Genomic DNA, 7,915 nt, shown 5'->3' with positions numbered 1-7,915 from the left:
AATGCAGGTGAATGTGGGTTATTAGATTGCATTGAATTTCTACGTTTCATGGTACATTCATATAAAGCAGGTGTGAGGTGTTCTATTTCCCAAATACAAAAGAGAATGGGATCATTTTCCCTGCTTTTCTCTGAGGATTAGCAGGTCAGTGTTCCAGGTACTTCCTTTGAAAGGGCTGCACTTCACCAAATCCTCTCTCCCTCATGGCTGACACTGAAAGCAATCTAATGGGCTATTTTTATTTTGACAGCTGTATCCTCTTGCTCTGGGCACAGAAGGAAGTCCTAGGCCACCTTGGTTAGAGCCTGTGCAAGGGGAACTCACAAGGTGAGAGAGGGATGCGGGGAGAGTGTACACAAGCGTGTGAGCACACCAGTCACCAAAGAGGCCAGAGGTTTCTCACTAGAGTCAGCAGGACCTTAAGATGACTGGTTGAAACCATTCAACCATGATGCCACTGTAAATGTAGGAACAGTAGCAAGAGAGGCTTCTATTAGAAAAGATGGGACACCTTGGTTTAAAGGAATGCAAGGTGACAAAGGAATGCAATGTGGTGATAACTGAAAGGAGAGAAATAATTTCTCAGTTTTTTTTTTTTTTTAAAAACCTAAACACTTGGAAACATTATTCTTTGTTAGCTATGAGATTTTTATTTTTTTCTTCAGGGCATAGATTCAAGGCATTCTATTATGCTGTTTAAATTAACAATCATATGGAGTAGATTTGGAATTGCCTTCTGCTTGGGTGCTATGGGGTTGATCTCTTTGGCAGTGTATTTCATTAAATAGGTAAATTCAAGCCGTATCAATCTCACCATTACTAGGCCCTGATTGCTCTAAAAACTGGTACACCTGGAAATGATCTCTAAGTTGCTTTGCTTAGGAATAGTTTCTAAGATCAGAAGTCTCATGTTAAGGTCTAGGCTCTAGACAACTCACCCCATGATCATACAACGTCAAGGAAATTTCCCTTTGCAGCCATTAAAATGATAAAGGGATGGTCCAATGGCAGCTTTCCCACATATCCTTTCCTTTCTCTGGCAGCTGGCTGTGGTTCTCACCAAAGGAGACTTATAGATTACCTCCCTTTAGTTTGAGAAAAATGTGAGAAGCAATCAAGCATGTCCACAAGTTGGCTTTAAAAGGAAGGAGGCTCTAACTCAGAGTCCAGACATCTACTTCCCTTCCTTCTCCCTGAGCTGTAAGCAGCTATGGTGAGGCTAGCCTGAACTGTCACCTTGCATTCCTTTCATTTTCCCATTAGAAAAGGGCAAGAGTGAATTGAAGATGCTCTACTCCATAATGAATGTTGAAACAACACCTGTACTAGTTGTGGTGATAACTGAAAGGAGAGAAATAATTTCTCAGTTCAAACCTGGGTTTAACACTAACCTCTGCCCCAGCAAAAACAAAAATCTCCAAAACATCCCAAGAGTCAGATCACAGAGAGGAGAAAACACTTCAAAAAGCAATGTGGGCACAATCTGACCTGTTCACTTAGCCTGCACCAAGATGATGACACTAGCTAGCTGCCACTGCTTCACTCTCAGGCTTTTAAAATCAGTTTGGATCACTTCCCTTGCAGGTGTGGCAGGCACCAGGTCCACCTGCAGTCCCTACCAGCAATGAATTATTAGGAGCATCTGAAAATGACAAATTTGCTTAAACTAGTCTTCAGTAAATGAAGCTACATTTAAGTCATTTTTCTTATGGCTAAAAACAATGATGCTTCCCATAGAATCGTTAACTCTGCTTTGGATCTTAGCCAACCAAACACCTGGTTGAGAAACCTCTGGCCTCTTTGGTGACTGGTGTGCTCACACGCTTGTGTACACTCTCTCCCGATCCCTCTCTCAAACATCTGGTTGCAGACTGGAAGACCCTGCCAAGGAATTTGCAACCCACCCAGTCCTCCTGGGCTAGACATCCTCTGCCATGCCATCACCACCAGGGTGCCCAGAATCTCTCCCCAACCACTGCCACTCCAATTGTTCTTTCTGACCATTACTACCTAGCAAACCTCTGTTATCCTTTAGGATGACACCAAAGTGCCAACTCCTTGGCAAAGCCTGGCACAAGGAGGATAATTGCTGAAAGCCACATGTCTTGTCTTATACACGCAGTGGTATGGGCAAGGATATTCACTCCAGCTCTATCTGTAATAGCAAAAAAAAATTAGAGCCAACCCACATGTTCAGCAGAAGGGTAATGGTCAATTCTTATATATCTGTGTTAACAAATACTCTGCAACAATTCTAAAAATAAAGGAAGGTTTATATGTATGCACAGAAAAAGGTTCATTGTTAAGCAAAAGGAAGAAGTTGTAGAATAATATCCACAATATGATACCATTTAAGTAAAATTAAACATCAGTTATGTATTTCTGTATGTACATATTTAAGTGTGTAAATGTACAGATAAGGGTTTGAAAGGGCTATATCAAACTCCTAAGAATGGTAAAAAGAAGGAGGATAGGAGAAGAGGGTGGGAAGGATGAGTTTTACATTTTTATATATTTTTATTTTTTATGATGGGAGTATGTTTTTGAATGAAGAAAAGTAGAGAAGGAAAGTAAGCAGGTGGCTGAGCCATGCTCCTGGTATTGTAGTAGTGATGGGTAGATTGCATTTGAATGTTCAGGCTTGGCTGGAATGGGTTCTGTGTTTGGTAACAATGTTTCCCATGGATTCATGTGCAAATGGGTGACATCAGTCAAGCTACATCTTAGTCATCCATGGTCAGTGGATACAAAATACTCATTTTAGTTATCTTAATCTTCAGAGGCAGAAAATAGGCCCAAGACACAGATTTCAAATGTATAGGTTTTATCTTCACTAACAATTATGTTCTACTTCTGCTTGATTGTTTCAGTTAAATGAGTTTATGTTCTATTTTGGGATTCATAGAACCCCTAGTTATGTAGCTTAAAGCATTCGGCAAGATATCCTATTCAGATTGGCCGTTGTTTCCAGTATGGATGATTTCAGTTATTTTACTAGCTTTGCACAAACATCACACTGTCAAATTGCTAATGAAGTCCAGGGCCTTTGGAAAGAAATCATTGTTTGACCTGGAATGGTTTTCAGATTGACAGTTGTTTCCAGTAAGCCTCAGTTGTGTTCATCTCTCTAGGAAAGTTCCTTTGATGCTGCCCAAGTATCACTGGCATCTGCTATACCAAAAGGCTTGCAGCAGCTTTCATGTGTTGAGGTAAATTTGTTTGAAGCCAACCCCAGACTTAAATAGAAGTGACTCAAATAGAAATGATTATGGTAGGTATCGAAAACTGTCTAGTAATTGCTCTTTCTCGAATCAAGCTGTATCTGAGTTTCTTGTGTGTGGGCATTCAAGTGCAGAAGAAGGCAGCTCTATCTGACTGCTGACCACTCTGTGACAAATTCACTTGCAAATGGAGTTCTAAAGCCAGAATAGCAGCATGAATGGACTAGAAGGGCCTTGAAATCCCCTAGTCCTTCATTGATTCTAGAGAGGAAATGTTTTTTCCTCTTTTAATGAAAGAGATCTATATTAACCTTTCACCTGGCTTTCTAGAACAGAGTACCCAATCCCCAGGCTGCAGACCGGCATTAGATTTTCATAAGTGCATCAGTCCCTGGTGCAAAAAAGGTTGGGGACTGCTGTTCTAGAGCACCCCGTACTTTAGCTATGGACCTTCTCTTTAGTACTTATATTTACTGACCAGTGTCTCCACATAACTGAAGACTTCTGCCAAATCCTCTTCCTAGATTTTTCCTCTAAGTCAAGTCCCAGTTTCTTCAGCATTTCCTGCGAGCCTCTCTGTCATCCCTCCTTGCTTGACTTCCCTGTGTGATCAAATACCGAGCACATTGTGCACCAAGTGCTGTGTTCCTGAAATGGGCTTGCCTAGTTTGCATCTCTCCCAGTCCTCAAAAGAGAATACGCCAGTGGCAAAATCTGCCAGGATTGTCTCTGTGGTATAGCTGGAGTGATTGTATACATTGACACAACAGCCACCAAATAGCCAGTAAGTGCTGAAGTACATGGTGTGGATGGTAGAGGTTCTGTCTGTTTATGCAAGATCCTCATGGACTGGCCGCGGGGAGGGGTGTGTGTTTTGAGAAAGACTTTGTAAAGAGGAGTGTTAAGGCAACCTTGTAGGACTAGTATAGTTTGGTTTAGTCTGGCACTGTGTCTCAAGAGTAGTCCATCTAGGCTGGTCAAGAAGGGGGAAATAAGCCCTAGAGCCATTGGAGATGTGTTAATTATATCAGCTAATTATAGGGTGAAGTAGGAGGTCAGCATGGTGAAGTGAAGGTGGTGCCATCTTCAGTTCTCCTCTTAGCTAAATTGAGAGTTATTCCTTCACATTCAGCAAACATTTATTGAGTAGCTACCTTGTAGCAGAAATTGGGAATAAAACACAAAGAGAAGTAAGATATGAGAAGAAGCAAAATACATAGAAATCGTTACAACAATACAGAGTTGTAAATACATAACAGAGGCAAGGATCCCTGGGGCACCCAGTAGAAAATAGCAATTATCATATGGCCTATAGGTCCTGTGACTTGAAGGTGATGGCCAGGATGGACCCATGAGTCCTGAGAGCTGAGGACTGGTATGGTCACCAGGTGGAAAAGCAGAACTGGTGGTGATGCCCCACAGGTCTGACTGTGTGGCCGCCAGAAGAGGACCACAGGCAACGAGGCTCTTTCTCTTGAGCCAGAACATGACCCCCTATGATTTGAATGTTCCCTTAGCTTTTCATGATCTGGCTATAAGATCCCTGAAATCTGAGACAACATCTCAACCAACTCTGCCCTTACCTTGAGCATGTTGCCTTGGCTGTGGCAAATATTTTAATTTATTATTCACTGTCTGTATCTTTGGTGTACTGTCTTCTATATAGGACTAAGCTTCTAATACAAACCAAAGGTAGCTGAAGGACCCTTAAGAGATCAATTAGAAAGTCACAGAAGTGTCACAGGGGATTCTTGGTTGTAATACTTTAGCAGGAGGTAATCCTGAGTAGAGGCTACAACAGCTCTATAACATAGAACATCTACTGCTAATCTGACAAGTGAGTAACTGCACAAACAACCCACATAAATGAAGCTGCATTGGATTAACCATATCCTCTGGCTTCACAAATTACTCATGATTAATAAATCATTCTTGGCACAGCTCTTCTTTTACCCACCCTCCACTTCCCCGCAATGAGCTACAAATGATCAAAGATATGATTTCTCACTTTAAAATGAAGCTGAAAATTATGTGGCCCTTACTTCATCATCAGCATCTGCAGAGGGGACCCTGTGTACCAGACCCAGGCTGAGTGCTGGAGAAGACCAAAGGAATCCAAATGCAGTACCTACTGGCAGCAGGCCTGAGACCAGCTCAGGAGCCTGGACACAGGCAGTGAAGAGCTAGGTAATCAAACAGAGGTTAAGTAGCCATTTGGTATACTACAGAAGCTATCACAAAGTGTACAACATTCTTGTCCCAACAAAGAGTGCAAATACAGATATTACAGAAAAAAAAAGGGAGGAAGCCCTGAGTTTGGAGGGCACTGGGAGTGTCCTTCTCAGAAGAGAGTTGGGCTGAGCTTTGAAGGGAGGGAAGGACTTGGGTGAGCAAGAGAAGGGTGAAAGAAGAAGTGCATAGACAAACATAAAGCATAGTTTATTATACTTCAAATGCCATTTAACAGCTTGGTTCTGGCTTATTTTACATTTGGGAAGCCAAAAATACTTTTGAGAGAGAGAAAAGGGTGAGTCACCAGACAGATATGTAGCAGGGGAACTAGGCCCTTCAGGAGTCCCTCAGTCTCTCAGCACCACCATCTAAGCAGATTGAACATCTTACCTTGGTGACTTTCCTTATAAATAAAGGAATAAACAAAAACAGTGATACAGACATATAGATAACAGTAAGTATCAGAACCATGAACGAGTGGTGGCCAACTACAAAAATAAATAAATAAATAACAAAATTAAGTTTTGAGCCTAGACACCTCAAAAAAGAATTGCCTTTAATGTTAAAGGAAATATAAAACAGAATCACCAGGAATAAATGTCTGCCTATGAAAGCATCTTATTCTTAAAAAATAATAATTAAAAATCCCCCAATTTAAATGGTTCAAAATATAAAAGTCACAACTTAAAATGGAGAGAATATCTAAGCTAAACATAAGCTTAAAAAACCTATCTATACATACAATGCTGTGGTTTAAATATATGTGTGTAAACTACATCACACATGAATCCATGGCAAACATTGTTACCAAACAATATTTTTTCTATTTAATCCTGAAACATACATTATTTAAATATTAAAATTCTTTGGGTTATTAGCCCAGCGAAGGAATGAAAATACTTTTTAAAGCATTTTCATTAATAGTGAAAAATAGTTTTGTTTCCTGCAGGTGCTCTGGTTAAATACCCAGAATGAAAAATGAAACAAACTCTGAAATTTTTACAGTAGAAAGATAGAGTTCTGTTTCTTTTTTCAGGGGAAGGAAGAATGCTTTCATTACTCAATATTACTTCCTCAGCACCTACAAACAATGTGAGCTATCTGATTTGAAAAAGCAAAATCTTTGTGACAGGAGTTTTTACTACCCCTCAAATCTGGAGCAATAAGTATGTGCTGAAGACACAGCTCACAATAAGGAAACACTTGACCAAATGCAAGCAACTTCCCAACCGAGTCCTAAACATGAAAACAGACGAAGGGTTTTCCCTGCTTAAATGCTATAATTATAGTTTTGGGCTTAATTCCTTTTGAAATTATGTATGTAGCAATGATTTTCTTTTCCCTCCTGGCTCTGCCACTTGCTAGCAGCTGATGTGAGCAAGCTGTCAGGCCTGATTATGAAGGAACCAAGACAATGCCATCTGCCATGCTGGGCTCACAGAGTTTTGGGAGGATGGAACAAGACTTGTGTGATCTTGTGGAGTCAGGGCTACACCAGAAGTCATGTCTTGTCACTCTCTACCAGGCTCTCCTGGTTGGAATGCCACCAACCAGATTTCCCAAATTCCCAGCCATTTCCAAAGGCCCAGACAAATGCCTGGTCACTACAAATGTCTCCAGATTCACATGGCAGAGGAGGGACCTCATTCTTTGAGCTTCCATAGCCTCTGTTCCTACTTGATTCCTAGCAGCAAGGGTAAGCACCGAGCCAGAGCTCTTTGTTCACTGGGCTATAATATTTATAAAATATTTATACTTTTAATTAATTAACATTTATAAAATAACCATAATATGTATCTTGTTTATAAACTAAGCGCTTTGCCAGGGCAGATACTGAGATTTACTCGTTATCTCCAGCACCTGTCCTGGGGCCTGGCATGTAGTAGGAGCTTGAAAAATGAATAAATCATTAACTCCCTGCCTTCAAATGGAAGAACTGTCTTGATAAGAGACTCAACAGTGTGAGGAAGGCAATTGAGGCAAATAAAACAAAACAAAAATGTTGCTAATTAAAAGTAAAGAAGAATAAAACTCTGTGCTGGTGATGGTACTTTCACACACTGCCAATAGGGACATAAATGGTATAACACTTTCCAAAGCTGACGTGACGATATCTACTAATACTGCTAGCAAAATCAGAAGCATCTGTCAAGCTCTATGAGAGGACCCAAAGTAGTGAGGCACTCTGGAAAAATCTCAGGCCTGAGAAAGAAGATCCAAATTTCCATAAAGCTACCAAGAGCAGCTGTGAAATATGAGCAGTCCCTTCATGTCTCTGAACTTCAGCTTTCTTGTGCAGCTGGGATTTCTACGTCATACAAAGAGTAGTAGTCATAAAAATGGAGACAGAGCTCTTCGGATTTTAGTTTAGGACTGACCCAAGTGAGTATGTGGGTCCCCAAGTTTCTGCCAAGTTTCTAAGAGTCTTAATTCTGAAGAACTACTCTTCAGACTCTTCGAAA

General features: G+C 40.7%; 1 protein-coding gene across 7 annotated transcripts in view; it reads right to left on the bottom strand.

The window, feature by feature from the left end:
• The window catches only part of DUSP22 (dual specificity phosphatase 22), a 57,312-nt gene that overhangs the window by 24,591 nt on the left and 24,806 nt on the right, over window positions 1-7,915 (bottom strand). The window lies entirely within an intron of this gene.

Source organism: Pteropus alecto, unplaced genomic scaffold (assembly GCF_000325575.1).
Source record: "Pteropus alecto unplaced genomic scaffold, ASM32557v1 scaffold58, whole genome shotgun sequence".
In the NCBI taxonomy this organism is placed as follows: Eukaryota; Metazoa; Chordata; class Mammalia; order Chiroptera; family Pteropodidae; genus Pteropus; species Pteropus alecto.
Note: the sequence above shows the minus strand (reverse complement) of the source record. Positions and strands in the feature narration are given on the sequence as shown.